The 18867-nt window shown below is 40.9% G+C and overlaps 1 protein-coding gene across 3 annotated transcripts in view; it reads left to right on the top strand.

Moving 5' to 3' along the window:
* NICOL1 (NELL2 interacting cell ontogeny regulator 1) overlaps window positions 1-18867 on the top strand; it is a 35506-nt gene that overhangs the window by 8809 nt on the left and 7830 nt on the right. Inside the window, exon 1 of one of the 3 annotated variants that reach the window (XM_031553197.2) lies at window positions 15302-15675. The exons of 1 other annotated variant lie outside the window; for it this stretch is intronic. The gene's annotated coding sequence lies outside the window, so the exon portion shown is untranslated. Of the gene's footprint in view, window positions 1-15301; window positions 15676-17085; window positions 17213-18867 lie in introns of those variants that run through there. One more of the 3 variants, XM_031553196.2, reaches the window with a different exon arrangement.

The raw sequence follows: 18867 nt of genomic DNA, 5'->3' as shown, positions 1-18867 counted from the left end.
TACTTGTCCCTGATGGTTCACATACAAACCTTTACAAAGTTCCTTAGAAGGAACTTAGGGAGGAGTCTCAGAGTAGGGCAATTCAATTACGCATGCAGATCTTTGAGAAAATTCAGTTAAAGATATTTGGAATACATGTTTCTGAAAGTTTTATGAGGCACAAGGACAGATGAAAGTGGGCTTAGAAGGAGATTAGTATAAAACCATAAACACGAAAACACTTGGTGTTCAAATAGCTGATTAACAAGTGTGATCATACCTTCTTACCTGATGCATTGGAGTTGTGTTTTACTTCCTACAGCTTGAACTAAAGAGGCAGGATCTGCTACTGACAGCTCAAACAATCCATATCCTCTGTGGATTAGCACAGAGAAGGAGCTTTAACAACAACTCAGTGCAGTGCTACAGGCCCAGGGTATACAGTCAAGTATACACTGAAGCATGGAACATAGGTGCCCAAAACTGTTAGCTACAGGCATAATTATATCAGTGCGATGCTCCAAAGGGGATAATCAGTTTAAATAGCAAAATACTCTATGTTCATTTAAATGTTCCCTATGTTTCTAAACATTTCTTGTTATTTTCTTAAGTCTGTTCACATGCAGAGTTGAGCTACTTCAATACTGTTTAGCAATGGCTTAGTTAAATCAAAACTCTGTTGTATCTTTTACAATTCCAGTATGACAATAAAGTTTGCACTGATATATTTATAAGTATAAATTAATCCACAGTAATCAGGGTTCTCTATGCTAACTAAGAAATTTAGAAATTAATTTTTTATTTCATTGCAACCTTTGTTTGTGTCTACAATGGATGCTTCTGGAAGCCTCAGAAATGTCAGTCTTGCTGTGCTTTTAATCTGCAGGGATTCCTTTTATAGTTCCTCATGCTTTTAAATTCCACGCAAAAAAAAATGCTTCTGAAGCTTTTCAGGGTGCAAAGTTAAGCAGTCTGAAGTTAGAAAATGGCAGAATTCATGTTGTTTGTGGAAATTTTGATTTGCTTCTTTTGTGCTCGGTTAAATGGTAGTCATTAATGACAAGCCCATTCAGTGCATGGAAAACATGGTAGTTACTTAATGAGTAGCTATTCAATATTTTGTTCTCTCTGTTGCTCAGTGTTGGACTCCATGTCTTACTACCTAATTTTCAAACTCTGCTCTGAAAACATTTACTGATTTTGTGACAGTCTTTTGAGTGGTATACAACAATGTAGGAACTTCACAGATTTTCACAAACAGAATTCAACGCATTCTGATAACATGCAGTAAGGAGAAGATAGCATTACAGCTACTGACATTACATTTCAGCCACATTTTTAGCTATAGAAGCACAAGGTTAGAATTTAGCCTTTTAGGAAAACTTAGGACCCTTTTCACGGCCACCCATGAAAAAATGTGTTTTTTAAGTGATTTAATAGTCTGTCTTAGAGACAAAACTAGAATCCTGTCCTGAGCAGCAGCCACTCTTTCTTCCTGCATACACTGATTGCAGGATCCACTGGACAACATCCTGATTCATCTATATTCACTCTGCAACTATATGTAGTTGGATACCAACAAGCCAGATATACTGCCCTAAAAATGACAGGACAACTATAGATGTAAGGAAAGGAAAACACAAAGCCTGTCTTTGACAGTTTTTCTAGCAAGTCTGATGGTCCAGGTATTTTCCTTCCTCTCTAACCTCTGGGCAACACCATATCTGCGTTAGTGCTGAAGGCGTAGGACATTCCTAGAGGGCATTTATTTCTTACAGCTTCTCTGGAGTCATCCAACTTTAGCTGGACACTGATAGCATGTAGTTATGGATGGCTTGGAGCAGTGCAAGGAGTACCTCAGCTATGGCACGATACACATGTAGACAAAGGCTGTGGGTCTCCCTTTGTGACTGACAGCCAGACATGGATTTGTATCTCCCCACTATACATGCCATTGTTTGTGTGTTACTAGTGTTCCACTCCTCCCACAGCCAGCAGAATAGTCTCATAGAAGCATAGAGTTTGACTTAGATTTGTTTCCTTCAAAGAGATTTCCCAGCGGAGCTGGAAGTCTTCAGCACAAATAAGCAGACCATACCCATTTTAGGTTGTTTTTTTTTCTACTAGAAAGATGGAATGGCATCCCATGCCCTATCAGAACTTTGTGGAGACAACATGGCACAGTGTTGTAAATTGGATTAGAAACCTTGCCCTGGAAGATGGGTGAAAAAGTTCATAAGATATGTGGAAAACTGTTGCAAGTTAGTCACACGACACAGGGTTCTCTTGCCAGGAAGATTTCTTTATTGCCGTAATGATCATGATCATGATGTGTGCATCTCTCTCTCTCTACATTCTAAAGCAAGCCTTTTATATTCTAACATGCATGTTCAGTATTTCCGCTAAAAATCCACTGGCTAGAAAGCAAGCAAATTCCATAACAAGTCTTCAGAATCAGCAGAGTGTATCTTATGGCTAGGTACAAAACACCCCTGTTTACTCAGATCCTCTGTCTCCTTTCCAGAGCCTCATTATTATCAAGTCAAGACTCGAAGAGCCGAGCTGAACTCTCCATCTCCCACAGAAAACTAGTGCTGAGATGGGAAGAGGAACCCTATTGCCAAGATAATTGGGGGAATTTACTGTTAGGAAAAGAAACCTTCATATTTACTCTTGAAAGGATGTGTCTTGCTGTTTCTCACAGTTGGTTCAGGCACTAATGGTGTGGTCCTGGCCTGTGAACCTTTAAGATAACAGGATGCCCTAGCCCTGGGAGGTTGAGTCAGACACTATATCATAAATCCACGCACCACTAACTTCCTCATAGGAGAAAGATAAAATCAGTTCTTTTTCCCCTTTTCCCAATGACTGATGGAGCTAAATTCCCTGAAGAATGCAGAGATTGGGGTTGTTTTACCTTAAAATTCCTACCAACAACCTTGTAGAGTTCCTTCAGCTTCTTGATCTTTATCTGATAATGGTTGTGAGTGCCTCTGCTGGGACTGTCACTGAGTGATCAATGTGTAAAGAAGATCATTCCTAGTGCTTTTCTTCTGTCTGTGGTTCTCTGGGAACTCTTCCAAAAGGCAAGGAAGCGCAGAACTCGTAGAGGCACTAGGATACTTTCTGACTCACAGATTTTGGAGGGTGGTGCAGCGGACTGTGTAGGGTGGCACCATCAGTATATCTGAGGTCTGCAAATCGTTCTTGAGGCAGGGACATCTTGCATAAGCAGCCATGTGTGAACTATAATGACAGCATGATATAGCACAAGGGCCTCGTTGAGGTCTGCTGCGCAGCTTTGCACATGGTTGGTTGATTGACCGGGGGCTGTGCCAGGTGGGAGATGCACTGATATGCAGTCTGCACAAGTTGTATCAACAGTGTCCTGTAAGATCATCTCCCTGCCAGATACTTTTAGGGTGTATTGGCCTCAGGACACCCTGTCAAGTAATCTCAGAGCTAGAGTTTACAAACTGTAAAGAGTTCCAGGGCTCAAGAACCAATGTGTCAGTAATATGGAGCAATACAGACTTATCAACACTGCTTTGGTGGTTCTTGGAGAATTCCTGTCCCTTCTACAACAGGCAGATGGGATCCTCCTCCTTCACATTGTCCATAAACCAGCAGAAGTGATTGAAAACTCATTGCTTGCCTTGAGAAATGAGGAGATAAGTCTTTGATGGATTTCTATGCTCTGCAATAGGACACGCTCAGTAAGTCTGTATACACAGTAAATGTAAAGAGCCTCTGGTGCATAGGAGCTATCAGGAACAGAACATCATGGACCTGAGATAACAAGCTCCCATGAGTCTTTACAGAACATATTTGAACTGGGATTTTCAAAGGCTTATTTGCTTGGTGCAAATTTGTGCAGTGAGAAGCACATCCCCAATACAGATAGCTCCTCTGTTACATTTCAGGCCTCAGCCTAGAAGGTGCACAAAATCTTTGACAGAACAGCCTTGCATTTCTTAATATTATGATGGACATTCTTCTGTCTTCTTATTGTTTTAGACAGACATTTTAATAATAAGTAAGCAAAATACATTTCAGGTCCTCTGCAGTCAGCTATTTTAAATGTATGTATCTGCATTAGTGGTAAAATGGGAGTTGCAGCATGCAGTAACCATTGTAAGCTGCTAATTCATGAGATCTTGTACATTCTCTTTCTGCAACTATGTTCCTCAGATCTGTTTAGCAACACATAGGGTTAGTTTGAGGTGACTGATCTCAACCTTATATGTTTTAAATAAGAGGAATTATTAATTTATTATTGATAACCACGTATAATTCCGAGCAGAACTGAAAAAAATATGAAATATATGCGCTAAACTTATAGCAACAGTATAGAACATGATAGGATGCTTCTCTCACTATATGGTCTTTTTGATTGTTTCATTGCAGAAAATGAGCACAGATGTTCTTTAATTTCAGCTAGATAGATCTTTCCAGATACTACCTGTTCTCATTTCTGCAACCAAAAGGTGGCAGCATATTATCTGCTTTCCCTTTCCATCTATCCTAGCCTCTAAATAACCTTACTTGCTCAGTTTGTAGGAATGCCAGGAAGTCCAGAACAATCATGCTGACTAAGGATCTATCTGATGTGAATTCATCTGTTAATCACCTTTAAATAGAAGCAGGAATAGATCAAGGACTGGTGATTTTATTCAGTTGTTTCAATGACAGTCTGACTGACTTTTGGAGATCACAGAATCAGGATCATAGGGGTTGGAAGGGACTTCTAGAGATCATTAAGTCCAACTCCCTGCTAAAGCAGGTTCCCTACAGAAAGGCACAAAGATAGGCAGCCAGATGGGCCTCGAGATTTGAAGAGGGGTTACATTTCAGCTCAGGTGTGTAATTTTAAGAGGGACACATACTTACAGACAATTTTATCAACAGTAATGATACTTACGAAGCCTGTGCCAGTAGTATCTGACAGATACTGTTGATTTGACAGATTTGAACTCAGTTCTATTCCTACTTAGCTACTTCCTGCTGTGGTAACTAGACAAAATGCTGGTGGGCATCTGAAAGAGCAGCAAAGGGGGAAGGGAGATGAATACTTTGCAAAATGTGAAAACCAAAGTGAGAAAGATAAGAAAGTACCAGTAGAGTTTTGCTGCCTGAGTACTTCAGTTTGTAGGCTTCTGGAAAGATACTAAAAAATAACCATTTCCCATTTAGGCTGGCACAGAGATGTGGAGGAGGAGAAAGCCGTTCTGATCACCTGCCCTCAGATCTGCAGGGATACTGTATACTGTGCACAGTGCCAGAAGTCTTCAAGAACCACAACTGCTACACAACACTGTCAGATATTTTCTCAACAACTCAAGGCACCCACAAACATATCACACTGATTCTTGCTCTCTGCACTGCTTTCCCATACTCAAACTTGGGATCTCAGTCATGATCTTCCAGCTGCTCTTTGACCTAGCTTGGGGACAGTAAAAGACACTGCTCTGGGGTGTTGGCTGTGGTTAACAGCAGTGTTCTGAGCTGCTATGAATCTTTTTACCAGAGTAAATAAAGCCCCTCTCTGCTTGAGAGTGTTGAGAACTTTGGTTACCCTGTTTGCCAGCTCAAGAGAAGATGCACAGAAAGTTAACAATATGTCTAATCATTATGGCAGACTTAGGGTCACTTTTGAGCTCACCAGCTGCCTATAAAAGAAATGCCTGAAGTACAAACCCCAGAAGCTGTCCAGTCTGAATCCAGAAGCTTTTCTAAAGCAATGTGATATAAACAGTTCATCTGCCTGCTGCAGCCTTCAAGTGTGGATAGCAGTGAGCAGCAGTCCCTTGGGGCACTATCCCTCTTTGTTGTTCGTAACTAGAGGCAGGACTTACAGAAGAAAGTTGATTCATAGACAGGGCTGGATGGAGAATTAAGGAGTACAGCATGGAATCTGGTGTTGCAAAGCAGCATGCAGACACAGGGAAGGTCACTGAGATGGCTAAGGACTTGTAATACTTTGTCACTATCATAACTGCCAACATAGATGCATTTCTGACAGACTGAAGACAAAACTCTTCTAGATTTGAGGAGATGCACCTTAGCAGTATGGTACCAGTGGATAGTTTACTATCAGCACCTCTCTTTTTGTCTGTTGAGGGATTGTCTGCTCCTGGGCTGTCACCATCTGCAGCTTGTCCTTCTGTTTAATCTGTTGCTGGTTCAAACACCTTTCCACAATGTCTGCAGGAGCTTTTATAGGAGATGATAAAAAAAAAAGTCATGCACCTGCTAAGCCCCAGCCACTTCAAGAATGAAGCATGCCCCTCTCCAGTCACACATTGTTAAATGCTTACTGTTGGAGAGGTAGCAAAAAAGCGACTGTAACTCAATTTCTTCTGTGTACTTAAACATGCACAGGTGGGAAAATTCTCTGTGAACTGTCTTGTCTTTTGCATGCTGTCAACCAAAGGATGAGTTAATACAGTTCTGCCTTGCCAGCATGAGCAGATTTCAAAGCTGCTTGCATGTTGCTCCCTGTATTTTCCACCTCTTGTTGAACAGCTGGTCTCTAGAAAGAGAGGAAATATTTCTCTTTCAATTGGAGATTTCAATTGGAGATTTCTAAACCAGCTTGAAAGATAAAGGACAGTGGGCACTCGGTATGTAGTCTGTCTCTCTCAGTGTCAGTGTAACTGGAAAATTGACTGTATGACCAGTAAATCTGAGACCTTTTTAGACCTGGAATAAATGTTAAGCACAGGTTCTATTTTGAATGGGAACACATTTCCTCTATCCTTTACTTTAAAAGCATCTGTAGTTCACAGCTATGCTCCAAACTGACAAGTCTGTGTGTCAAATGGAAATTCCAACATAATATGGTGTGACATGAACATCATGCAAACATTTTCCTGTGGCTTTTTTTGCTACTGCAATAAAAATTTGAGGTTTTTTTTTTTTTTTTTTTTAGCATTTTTTAGCCTGTCTCATCTGAAAATAGAGTCTTAAAATTATGTTTTCTTTATTCTCAGAGTTACAACTTCCAGTACCTTTGTACCCTCCTCTCTTTCTGTAGTAACATTTGCAATTTAGCACTATTTAGATACAGAAGCTATTTAAATACAAAATAATTCACTGATTCAGAAAAATTACACAACCATATCTGGTCTCTTTCCTACCTAGACGAAAAGTACTAGCAAAGATGCACAACCTGCATTAAATTTAAATGGCTGATCTCAAGGTGGAAGGTGACTCATGACATACTCAATCTTCAAAGCTCATTTTTATGCAAAAGGAGACAGATTAATCCTCTGTTGAGGCATTTGGAAAGAAGCAATTTTCAACTCCAGTTTAGAAGGAACTAATTGTCCAGTACAAAGTCCCAGAGATGGGATCTCAAAGTATAATGCATGTTTGCCTTCAAAGATAGTTTTACAATTAAAGCCAAGCCTTGCCCATTAAAAATAATAATAATAATAAAATAAAAAATCTGTTTTGGTAGCTGCTATTAGTTAATAAGAAGCAGCAGGCTTATTGAGTAAATTAAAGTCCTGACTGTACTTAAGCACACTTTCTTAAAAAAGGTGCATCTGACACTCTCCAATTAACTGCTGAGTAAATAAAACCAGTCCAAGTAATAAAATAGTTTATGGTAAAACAGTAAATATTTTCCTCTCTTTAAGACTTGAAATTGTAGGATATGTACGTGATTGAGTTTTTTTTATTTTTCTTTTTAGCAAGCGGAAAAACAGAGATGAGTGATAATAATGAGGAGAGACACTCTAGAGGTCCAGGGTAAAGAGAGCTACTCTGCTAGTCTGAAGGTGCTTTGTTTTTCTCTCCTTTGAAAGAGGTCATTGATTCCTGCAGAAACCTGGCTGGAACAAGGAAATCCTGCCTCTTGTGTTAACAAGATCCTGAGGCTGGGTGGCTAACGGAGGCACCTTGCCTCTCTGAAAGGTAGCAGCTTCTCTTGCTTGAGCTCAGAACTCAATCTGAACCCAATTTCAGAAGCTACTGACTCTCAAAAATGCTTCTGTAAAGATGCTGTGGTTCCTGGCCCTGCCCCAGCCCAACTTGCTGTCTGCCTGCTTGCCATTTTGGGTGTCCTGCACTGCTGATGTCTCTTCTAAATCATGCATGAAGCCCTTCCAGTAACATCAATACAACAGGGCACTGAATCAAACCATGTGCATCAAAGGAAAAATGTTAAATATTTCTAGCTTTAAAGCTGCTGAACAATTATCTTTTTTTTTTAACTCAAAATTATTCGAGTTTAAATACAGTAACAGCTGAGTCAAGTGTGATTGTTTCAGGCTCATTTTCTTTATGAACCAAGGAGGAATGGTAGGCTTGTTTTGTTCTCAAACCAGTGCATCAATTCTGTTCAAAGTGCTTTCCCTAAATTTACTTCTGTGCCAAGGCAGCCTATGAAAAAATTAGCAATGGGAGAGGTTAAGTGAGGATCACAATAGAAGTTGTAATTCAGCTGTAATAACCAAGATCACTGAAGCCATGTTGATCTGCCGTGTATAGGTGTGCTTTTCCAAACACTGTAGAGAGCCCTAGTGCTTCTTTTTTTAAAAGGGTACTTCATCTAGTGTTACTGGAAATCCTTTCTTTGCTTCAATTGCGCTGTGAAGTAGACATAAATTCAGGAAAGGTTTGTTTGTTTTTTTAATCTTGAAAACTATTTGCTTCAAATTGCCTACTAAAATATCTCCCCTTATATCAATCACATGCCCTATACGAGAATCCATTACCCCATAGTGATTCAGGGTAACATTAGATTAGACTGTAACTCTTGAGAGTTGTCTGCTGATATTAGCAAAATTAGCATACCACAGATACACCACTCGCATAGACATCACAAGCACCTTGAAGAATAGGATCTTTTAACTGACATAATCTTTCTTTTTTTTTTTTTCCTTTTTTTTTTTTTTCCCTCCCAATGCCATTTCCAGAACACAGTGGGGAAGTAAGTTGAAGATACCTGCTGTCTGAGGAGAGGATGCTGCTGTCTGAGGAGAGGATGCTGCTCTCTGGGGATAAAGATGCAGGATGCCTGCCCAGAGAAGATTCCTTGGCAAGAGAAAACAATTTATGCAACTGAAAGCTCTGCCTTGTTCTTCTCTTTCCTTTTTTGGGATGTGGTGATGGGAAGTAATTTGTGCATCACCACAGATTCAGACGTAATATTTTAAATAATGTAGATGGTTCTGTGGGATGCCCACATTCCCGGGCAGAAGGTGGTCCTCCCTGTTGCAGGCTCCTCATCCAGAAGCAATGAACAGAAATAACTGAGTGCTTACTTCCCAGTCTTTCCAAACTTCCTAAAAACAGGTAGGAAGTCCTTGAAAATAGAAGGTGACCCTGAATGTGAAAAGGGTGAAAAAAAATCTAATTAAGGCATTTTCTGCAATCTTAGGGCTTCCTATTAATGTCTGAAGGTTCAGCTCAGAGCCAGCTGTTATTTGGGGGGAGATGAGTTGTACAGATTTTTCCCTCAGTCCTTCCTATATATTTGTTTTCCATAGTGTGTATGTTTGTGTCTTACTCTCCCCTCATGTCTAATGTGCACTGATTCAGCACAGTCCCAGAGTTTATTGACTGACCTCAAGGAACCCACGTCACTGACTATCTCTGCAATATTTTGAGTGACTTCTGTGCATATTTGAAGTTCTCTTGGTGGTTAGAGGACATTTTAAAGCAGGTGTCTATTTTTTATTTCCATTTACATCCTTGTTTGCAGTCTGCACTGCTTGGAGCTGGCCATTTTTGGAGGAGAAAGGCAGTCAAACTGATGCTAATTCTGGCAGATGGGATGAGCATGCAGTCATCCAACGACACTGCACGTTGCCCTTTGCAAAGCATTCGGTGATCCATTCTGGCTTAGTATGCCAGGATATCAACTGCAAGGGAATGAAAAGCCAATATGTTTGTTCCAGCCACCTTTCTAGGGAGCAGTAATATTTTGGCAGAGGGGTAAGGTGGTGGATGTCCTGAGTACATCTCTAAGCATCTAGTAAAATGATTCATCTTTTTCCTCACCTTGAAAATTTGGTAGCACTGTTATATAAATAACTTGCTCCTACTTTTAAATATAAGCACAGGCTATTAAAATTGTATAAGCATTTGTCCATCTCCCACTCAGGCAGTGCTGAGTACTAGAAGAGGTGTTCAGCTGTTCTGGCAGGCGGATTCACCTATCAGACAGAAATGCTTAAGGCATTCTGACAGTTCTGGGTTCCATTGTGACGGTGAAAATCCTGTTTTTCCTGTTTCACTGAGATTTAAGTTTCTAAAAACAGTAATCTAGATAAGTCATAGCAAAGGGTCATGGCTACAGAGTACCCCATACAATAGAGCTGTATTATGGCATTCCATTTCTTATGATGTTACATTCATGTCCACATCCCTCAAGCAGCTATACTGGGTTTTGCTGGGCTGAAGTTAATTTTCTTCATGGCACCTCCTGTGGTGCTGTGTCTCAGGTTTGTGACCAAAACCAGCACTGGTATCATGCTATTTCACTATTTGAGCTAAGGCTGAATGCTGTATGCACAGTGCAAAGGACTTCTGTTTCTCACTCTGCCCTTCCAGTGAGTAGAGTGTGGGGTGCACAAGAGATGGACAGGGAAACACAACCAGACAGATGGCTTGAACTAAGCAGAGATATCCCATATCATATAGTGCAACTCTCAGCTATAGAAAGGGAGAGCAAGATGGAGGTGAGGTTTAGGAATCAGCTCTCTTTTTGCACAAGAACTGGCTGGACTGGTGGGAGGTGGGACCAATTACATTTGCATCACTTGTGTTGTTTTCCAATTTCTTTCTTCTACTTCTTCACTTAATAAATAATTTTAATCTCAAACCACCAGATTTTCTAGCCTTTACTTTTCCTTTCCTCCTCCCTTGTCCTGCTAGGTGTGGGGGGGGGGAGTGAGAGAGCTGCTCAGTGGTGCATATCTGTATGTTTATGTTAACCCACAGCAGCAATATTTTGTGGTTCATGGATCAGTTACAGACCTTCAAAGTCAGGATATCTGTTTCTTCCTCAGAGTGCTGTACATCACTGTTGATATTTTTCATGAGGTATGGAGCAAAATATTTGTTGTTCATCGCTAGATGTAAAGCGCTCTTGTCTATCACAATTATAGCTATCTTGTCTGAGAACTTGGAAGGTTTGAGAAAATGGATCTTTCCTCTTCTTTTACTGCTAAATTGGCACTTTCTTCTCTCACTTACCCAACCTACTTTCTCATCCTATCCCACCTTTGCACTGCAGCTGTTAACTGGAGATGAAGTTAATGTATGTTAACTTCACTTCCCTTCTATTGTTTGCATCTTGCATGACCATACTCACTCTTTTATTCACAAAATAAAATCTCCCTCCAATGTGACCTGCGCGGCTGCTCCTACAAACTTCTTAAGATTCATTTTATCATTCACAACTCTTTCTTGTGTTAGTGGCTGAGCTATAGATGGATCTCTGTCCCTCCTTGGGGAAGGAGAGAAGTACAAAGAGAATTTCCTTTACATGGACGGGCAGCTTGTTATTTTTTGTTCATGAGAGGAAATTATTCCTTTTCCTGGCTTTTCAGTTTTCTAAGATTTTCTGCTATCTGTTAATATGGCCATCTGGTTTAAAGTTTTTTAATGCCCCTATCATCAGTGCATCTTCGTTTCTCTTCAGCATCCTTATCCCCTTGGAATACATGCATTTGCACGTGGCAGGGATTTTTATTGCTTTTAAAACGAGCAGATATGAAGAAAGAGATCAGGAGGAAAAGGAGCATTACAGTTGAGCATTTCAGCCTCTAAGGAAGTTGCTGATTATTGAAAGGCTTTTATGAAGAGAAAGATTTTGCTGCATTATCAAATTTTGATTCTTACTTCTGAAGCTACTTATACATGCAGCTTCCCTCAACAGGATTGACTTGTTCATGGTTCTCATAAAGTATATTTTACATAATCTTACTGCTGTGGAACTGCTATGATATTTCCTAAGATGAGTTTGACATTGCTGGGACATGAGCTACTACTGTATGCTAACAGGCATTGGGAGTGGACAGTGAATGAACAGTCTGAAAGCAGAGCTGCCATGCATTTGTCTGTCTAAAATTGGATGGAGATCTCAGACTAACTAGAGCCTACACACTGTCATTCTGCTTACATCCTTGTGGTTTACACATTGTGCAATGAAAGCCAACCAGGAGGAAAAGTGTGGAAGAAAGCAAAAATATTTTCCAGGATGCATTGTTTAGAAATCAAGACTGTCTGGATAACAGAGTGCATGATGGTCATCACCTACAGTATGAGAACAGCCCTACATAACATTTGGACAGCACATTTTGCACTGGGGGTACTATAACAGATTGACTGTTGTTGCTACTACTAACTAAGTTAGTAGATGGGAAGAGTAATATAGGTCTTTCATGCCCAATACCTTTTCCTTCAGAAGAATGTAATCTGTTGTTCTGAGGGTGAAATACCTAGACTTGTTTTTTGTTTGTTTGCCAGCAGTTAACATAGAAGAAATAGTAGAACAAGTCTCCAAGGAACATAAAATACATTTTGCCCCTGTGGTCACTATCTCCCACTTCTAGAAAGATAATAAGGTAAGTTTGAGGACTTAAGGAGTGTAATCTGTTAATGAGTGTGGGATTCCTGCCAGAGCCAGTTCTAGACCTCCCGCAAATGGAGTCTGTTTCCAGCTCTGATCCATGATTCTTGATTTCAGGTGAAACCAGTTATGCTTCTAGCAGTGGTAGTTCTGGCTATTATCCATTATCTCAGCCAAGATGGTGACCACTATAATGACCCTTCAGGAATATTCATTGCTCATTTGTCACTGGCCAGTGTCTAAAAGCATCCCTGGATCACAAACGAGGAATTCATTAACAAAATATTTTGAATACATGAGTAAACCTTTAGCTGGAAGCTGCACCTACAGCAGCTGGTGGTGCAACATCAGGTTAATACTGTACTAACCAGCTTGCAATTTGTAGCACTGAAGTTGTAGAGGAAAGAAGAAAATTGTAGAAAGAAAAAGCCATGTCTATCAGCTTGAAATATCTTGTAAATATGAATTCAGGCTAAAGATACTGTTTTTAAACATAAATATGCATCCATCTTTAAGCTGTTAAGTCAGAGAGATCTTAATGTTAGAATTACTACCAATGATATCCAGGTATTGCTGTCACAAGTTATGCTGGATTAATCTCAGGAGACTGGCTACAAAGGAGTTGGTTCCCAGAGGAGGGAATAGATTTAGAGCCCCCTGAATATGAGTATTCTGGGTTCTGAAGCCTGAGAGTCCTTGCACAGACTATACATTTTGGAGCAGACTATATATATTTTGTGGCAAAAAAGGGTCATTGATTATCTTACAGCTTTTTCAATCTAATTTTCTTTAGTTTCATCAGTTTCTATGTTTCAAGGCAGCATTTGCAAGGAAACTGGTATTGCTGCATGGCTTATTAGCTAAGAGAAAGTTCTCTAGCTCTGGTTCTAGAGTGGAAGTTTTGGAAAAATGGCAGTTTATTTCCCTCCATTTCAAGAAGTCATATATTTATGTGTGTGCTTATTTGTATAGCTGCTGCAAAATAGTCAAGGCATCTCTGTGGACTTTGACAAATAGTTAAAGCTGCAAGAATTATGTACCTAGAAGCAGCTCACGTACAGCTTGGAACACAGTTTATTCACCCAAAAGTGTTTGCAGGATGGTGGATAGGAACAGCACAAGCCAAGGATAGCTCAGCTAATGGTAATCTTTCCTGCAGATTGCCTTGAGACCTTTAGATGCTTCCCAGATCCTAAGGAGAGGCTGAAAGATTTGACCTTATTCTGGTGTCTGATCCAAAAAGCTGTAAGTTGTTCTGACAGGGCAGGTCTCCCTAAGAGCTGTGTGGAGAAGTCAGAGTTGGATATGAGCCCAGCCTTGGGGTTGTGCTGGAACTCAACATTTTTGGGGCCTTGAATTATTTCAGATGAGCCATAATTTGACAGATAGGGCCTGCAAGAATCACATTTACTGACAAGGAGCTTATTCCTAAAATTACTGGTGGGGAAAAGGGAGGAGGAACCATTGCCACAACCAAGTTATGTGGGACGTGTTGGGGGAACAAAGGAAGGCTTCATTTGTTCATCTGGTCACTTTGACACTTCCTAAGAGCTTTAAATTGGAAGGAGAGCAAGCAGAGGCTCACCCTGCAAATAGCTCAGGTGTCCATATGGGACGGTGCGATCAGCACGGAGTGTTTGGCCTTCTTATTCCTCACGTCTGCCCAAAGGCCTCAGCCAGCAGTGCAGCCGCCTGGTGCCATGTTGACAGGGCTAGGCCTGCCCTGCGGCATTCAGCCCAGCAGTTCTGTGGGGAGGATGGCAAGAGGGAAGCTGGGGAAGGTGTGAGGCAGAAATTGCTAGAAGCAGCACGTTTGCATAGCAGCAGCATTCACAGCCAGCTTTCTCCCCAGGCTCTGCCAGGCTTTGTAGGATTTGTGGCAGAGGGAAGGCTTTAAAGGGGCTTTGATGCAAGTGGAGATGGCACATCTGTGGGGAGATTTTTACCATGATTTAGAGGGCAGGCTGTGAGAAAGCATAGAGGTGTCTGCAGGAGAAGTGATAGAATGTGTTATCTTCAGTGAGAGAAGAGAGTTTTCTGCTGTGACAGAGAATTAGATTTAAGAGCCAAGGAGAGACCAAGCGGTAGCTTAGAGGAAAGGCTTGAGCTTTTCTATCAATCCCACAGAAATATTTATAGTATCAAAACATGCGCTATCAAGATGAAAAATAGAAACCTCAGAAACAGGCTTTGATGGGGCTCTCAAGAAGAAATCCATTACGTTTGATTTCACTACAAAATGAAGCTTTGCATTCTCACTGCTCATCTGGTGAACGATCCCACAGGGCAGGCAGGAGCTTCCAGTTTTCACCCAGTGCCACTTTCAGTGTCCAGCCCAAGCTGCTGCTTCAGGCACTGCCAGCAAAATCCCCGAGTGTGCTGTGCATTGCTGAGCAGCCGCAGGCCTTGGGGATGAAATCTGGGTGCCCTAGGGCTAGCATCTGCTCCACCTACACTTCTTACATGAGAGAAGAACAAGTCAGAGGGATTTTGTCACAGTTATACCATTTGGTGGGGATGGGCACTAATCTCCTTAAGATAAGAGCTGCTCCCACTCTTCAATTTCATGAACTGAGCATGAAATATATTTTTACTCTATTTAGCGTAGGTTTGAGAAGGAAATAATTTTGAAGCACAAAGCCAGAAACGATCAATTTGAAAAGTCAAAATGATTTTTTTTTTCCAAAACATTTTTTTCAAGTAGAAGTATCCTATAATGGGGTTTCTTTCTTCTCTGTGGAAAACTTCCACTTCAGTAAACTGATATTTTTCACTTGAGAAAGTAATGAGCTTTGGTGGAGAGAAAAGCTGGTGCTCAGCGTGGTGCTGGGAGAGGTGAGTAAAAGGGAAATGTGATGAAAACTCCAAAAAGGAGGTCTGTCCTTGTGACTCAGGATGGCTAAAGAAGCGAGTCTCAGCAGCTGGTATGAGATGATTAGATCAAGGAACTTGGCAGCTAGGAATGACAGATGCAGATTTTTTTACATTTAGTGAGGAGTCAGAAGCCCATTGCGTGGGAGAATGAATCAGGGGTAACACTCAGACTGCCAGAGGCTGCCTGCTAGTTGATACCATTGTGACAGAGATGGGACAGGAGTTGGGAGAACAAGGTAAGATTTACTGGGAATGATCAAGAGCACAGGTTAAGAAAAGGCATATTTATATGTAGATAGGCATATATGTACGTTATTTATCAAGAAGACAGGAAGTGAGATTAGATGGCTGACAATGACCATGAATAAAGTTTGGCATTTGTGATTTGTGTATAACAGATCCTTAATAAGACCAAATCCTATATGGTTATATCTGCTAGAACAGTGCTAAATCTTGTTTGCTCAAAAGAACAATCTCTAAAAATTATATTCCCCTTCTTTCTGGATTTTTGATGTGTAAGAATGGAAATGTGTAAATTAATCCTCTCTTGACATTGCCCATGGATGCAGGATCTTCATATCATATCATAGCTGCACACTGAACAACCAGAAATCTCAGCATCTGACTTGAAAAGTTGAATTAATGGAAGCAAAAACAGTTCCCTAGGGCTATACAAGAGAGACAGGATTTAGAGCATGTTGGAAAGAAAAATGTTAGCCAGCAATTTATTCTTAACTCTGAAAACGGACTTTCTGCTCATGGAAAACAATACATTGTTCCCAACTTTCCTGAGCACAGTGTGCCCCCAGATTTTGCCATAAGAGCCTTTAAGACACAGAGCATGATCCCTTAGAAGATCTGAACATGCTTCCCAGTACTGCAGCTGCCATCAGCTGTGCTCATTCACTCAACAACAACTGGTACTGTCTAATTTCTGATGGGGGAACCTCTGAAATTAGTTTTGTACTCAGTCCTCTATGTTCATGCCTGCACTGCATTCAGCAAGAGCACCTTCAGTGTGCTGTTGTGGAATATAGCTCATGAGATATTGAGAGAGAACAGAGATGCAGGCTGGAAAAGGGAGGTGAAGTTTACTCTGAATTTGGACTCCAGTTCCCTTTCAGAGTTTAATGCCTTCTGACGTGCAGCCGTTTCTGATGGCTCTGAGGCTAGAATTGCAGAAACATCCAGGAAGGTGTGCATGAGTGCTTACGAACCTGTAACTCAGAACACTTCATATGGCATACTCTGGACTGAACAGTTCTTGGCCTTCCCCAAAATCTCAGCTGTGACATGCACTGCAGTTCCTGTGTACAATCAAATAGCTCAAATAGCTTTTCCTAGTTTCCCGTAAAGCAAGTGCAATATCCCATGATTATTTTCAGGCATGAGGGAGCATGTTGCTTGAATTAGGCACTGCATCCTGCTGAGCAGACTTGGAGAAGACCATTCAGTGGACTGAAATAAGCTGATTCACGTGGCCCAGCTTTAAAAACCATACCCACAGCAGGGAAGTCACGGCTGGGACTCCCATGTCAAAGCAGAAACATTCTTTCCCAGACCTGGAAGACACAGCCTGTTCCTCTTTAAATCTGTGCTCTGTGCTGCAGTGCTCTGCATTGTTGCCATGGCAGAAATCTCCCCATAGTAATAACCTCTTTCAGGGAAGGTTAAAAAGAGACAGTGCACATGCTCAGAAAGCTGCACTTGTTCTGTTAGCAGTTTGCAGCGGCCATTTCAAAGAGACCACCACAAAGACAAGAGAGAGATCAGGTACTGCTATTTTTTTCCTTTGTTGGAGGGGGTGACTTTTCTCTTATAAAGACGACCATGCACATGTCTCTGTTCTTGGTTATGCTGCAGAGAGAGAGACCACCCTGGAATCCTGTCATGATTATTCCTCACAGACAGCAAATTCCCGTAGAATTACTGAGAGGCAGTTGTTAGACGTGGCCTGAGGTAACTCCTGCACTTAGGGAGCAATTATTTGGCAACACAGCTCACAAGGGAAGCTGAAGTGAGGCCGGGGTGGGCAGTGTGTGAGCTACTCTGAAAAAAGTTGAGCTATCTTCCTTGTTTTTTTGAACCTCTATAGTGCTATGAAAACAGCCTTCACTGACCAGCAAGCTTCTGCACTAGATGCTTTTGAAGGAGATTGATACTGTCCTAATGTGCTGATACTAGGAACACTGCTGCACCCTGTTGCAAAGCTTAGTGTCTTTGATTATACTTGCTTTGATCTCAGGTCATCATTAATTAAAACAGAATAACCGAGCCACTCGTTAGGATTTTAATCCCTTTATTTTAAGGATTGTAGAAATAAGAAAAAGGATGACATTAGATCGCTTCTAAATAGTGAGAGGAATAGGAAACACTATGTTCTGTGGTTACAGAAATAATCAGATGTATTGCTTGATATGAGCACAAATACATTTATTACACTGTATGTGCTTGTATGTGTCTTTCTTCTGAGCCATCCTCTCATCCTGTGTTTAGATTGAGGTGCACAGGAAGGGAATGTGTGTAATGCTGCACCTTTCCTGAATTAATTGCTGGTTTGCACAGGCTGCAAGTGTTCGTGCAGAATTTGCAGCTTCAGGTTAGCTGTGTCTGAAAAAGTGACTTGGCACATATCTAAGCGCAGACTTGTTAATTCTGTATTTGTGGCAAGATGGGGGAAGAACCTTTCCCTTTCTGTCTCCCTCTATTGCACTTCCAAATGTGAATTATAGGCTATTCAGAGGAATTCTGTTCTCACATTCGGCACACATGCACTTGATGTTCATATGCAGTATCTTTCCTTTAGTAGGTACCTACTTAAAAATCAGGAAGAAATGGCCTGTTGTCCTGCTTTCCTGGACTTAGCTAAAGAAATTCTTCACATGGATTTTATTGTGTTGTTACAATCTTATTTGATTCTTTCTTTTCCTTGAACATACAGGACCAGTAGGTAAACTTGGCTGAACTAAGGGTCACCTTATTAGTTTGGGTGCTTGAGGCTTGTGATTGAAATCTCTAACAGGCAGTTGCAGCTTGAGCCAGTCCAAGGTTCCTGTGTTTCCTCTTGCTCTGAACAGTTTACTCGTTGGATCAAGAAAATACTTTGTTGATGCCTTTGTACTTATCAAACTTTAACATTTGTATTTAAGGGAGGGTGTTGCAGAACCAGATTATACCTATCTTCAGGACATGGTGTGACCTAGCTGTGATGTTTGGGAACAAATAGATGACTACAAATTATCTGAACCTAGGATTGGAGAGGGAAACAGAAGTTTAGAGAGTTTTGATGTATTTACCACTCTACCTATGAATTTGCAGAGGTTTAACAGAAATATTTTTCTTTAGTTGCTTTCATACTGGAGTAAGGTTTTAGGATCAGTGTGGTGGGTAATTAGTGATAGTGGTACCTGTAAAAAGATGGTATACCA

The sequence above is a fragment of the Meleagris gallopavo genome, chromosome 4, assembly GCF_905368555.1.
Source record: "Meleagris gallopavo chromosome 4, MGAL_WU_HG_1.1, whole genome shotgun sequence".
Classification (NCBI taxonomy): Eukaryota; Metazoa; Chordata; class Aves; order Galliformes; family Phasianidae; genus Meleagris; species Meleagris gallopavo.
Note: the sequence above shows the minus strand (reverse complement) of the source record. Positions and strands in the feature narration are given on the sequence as shown.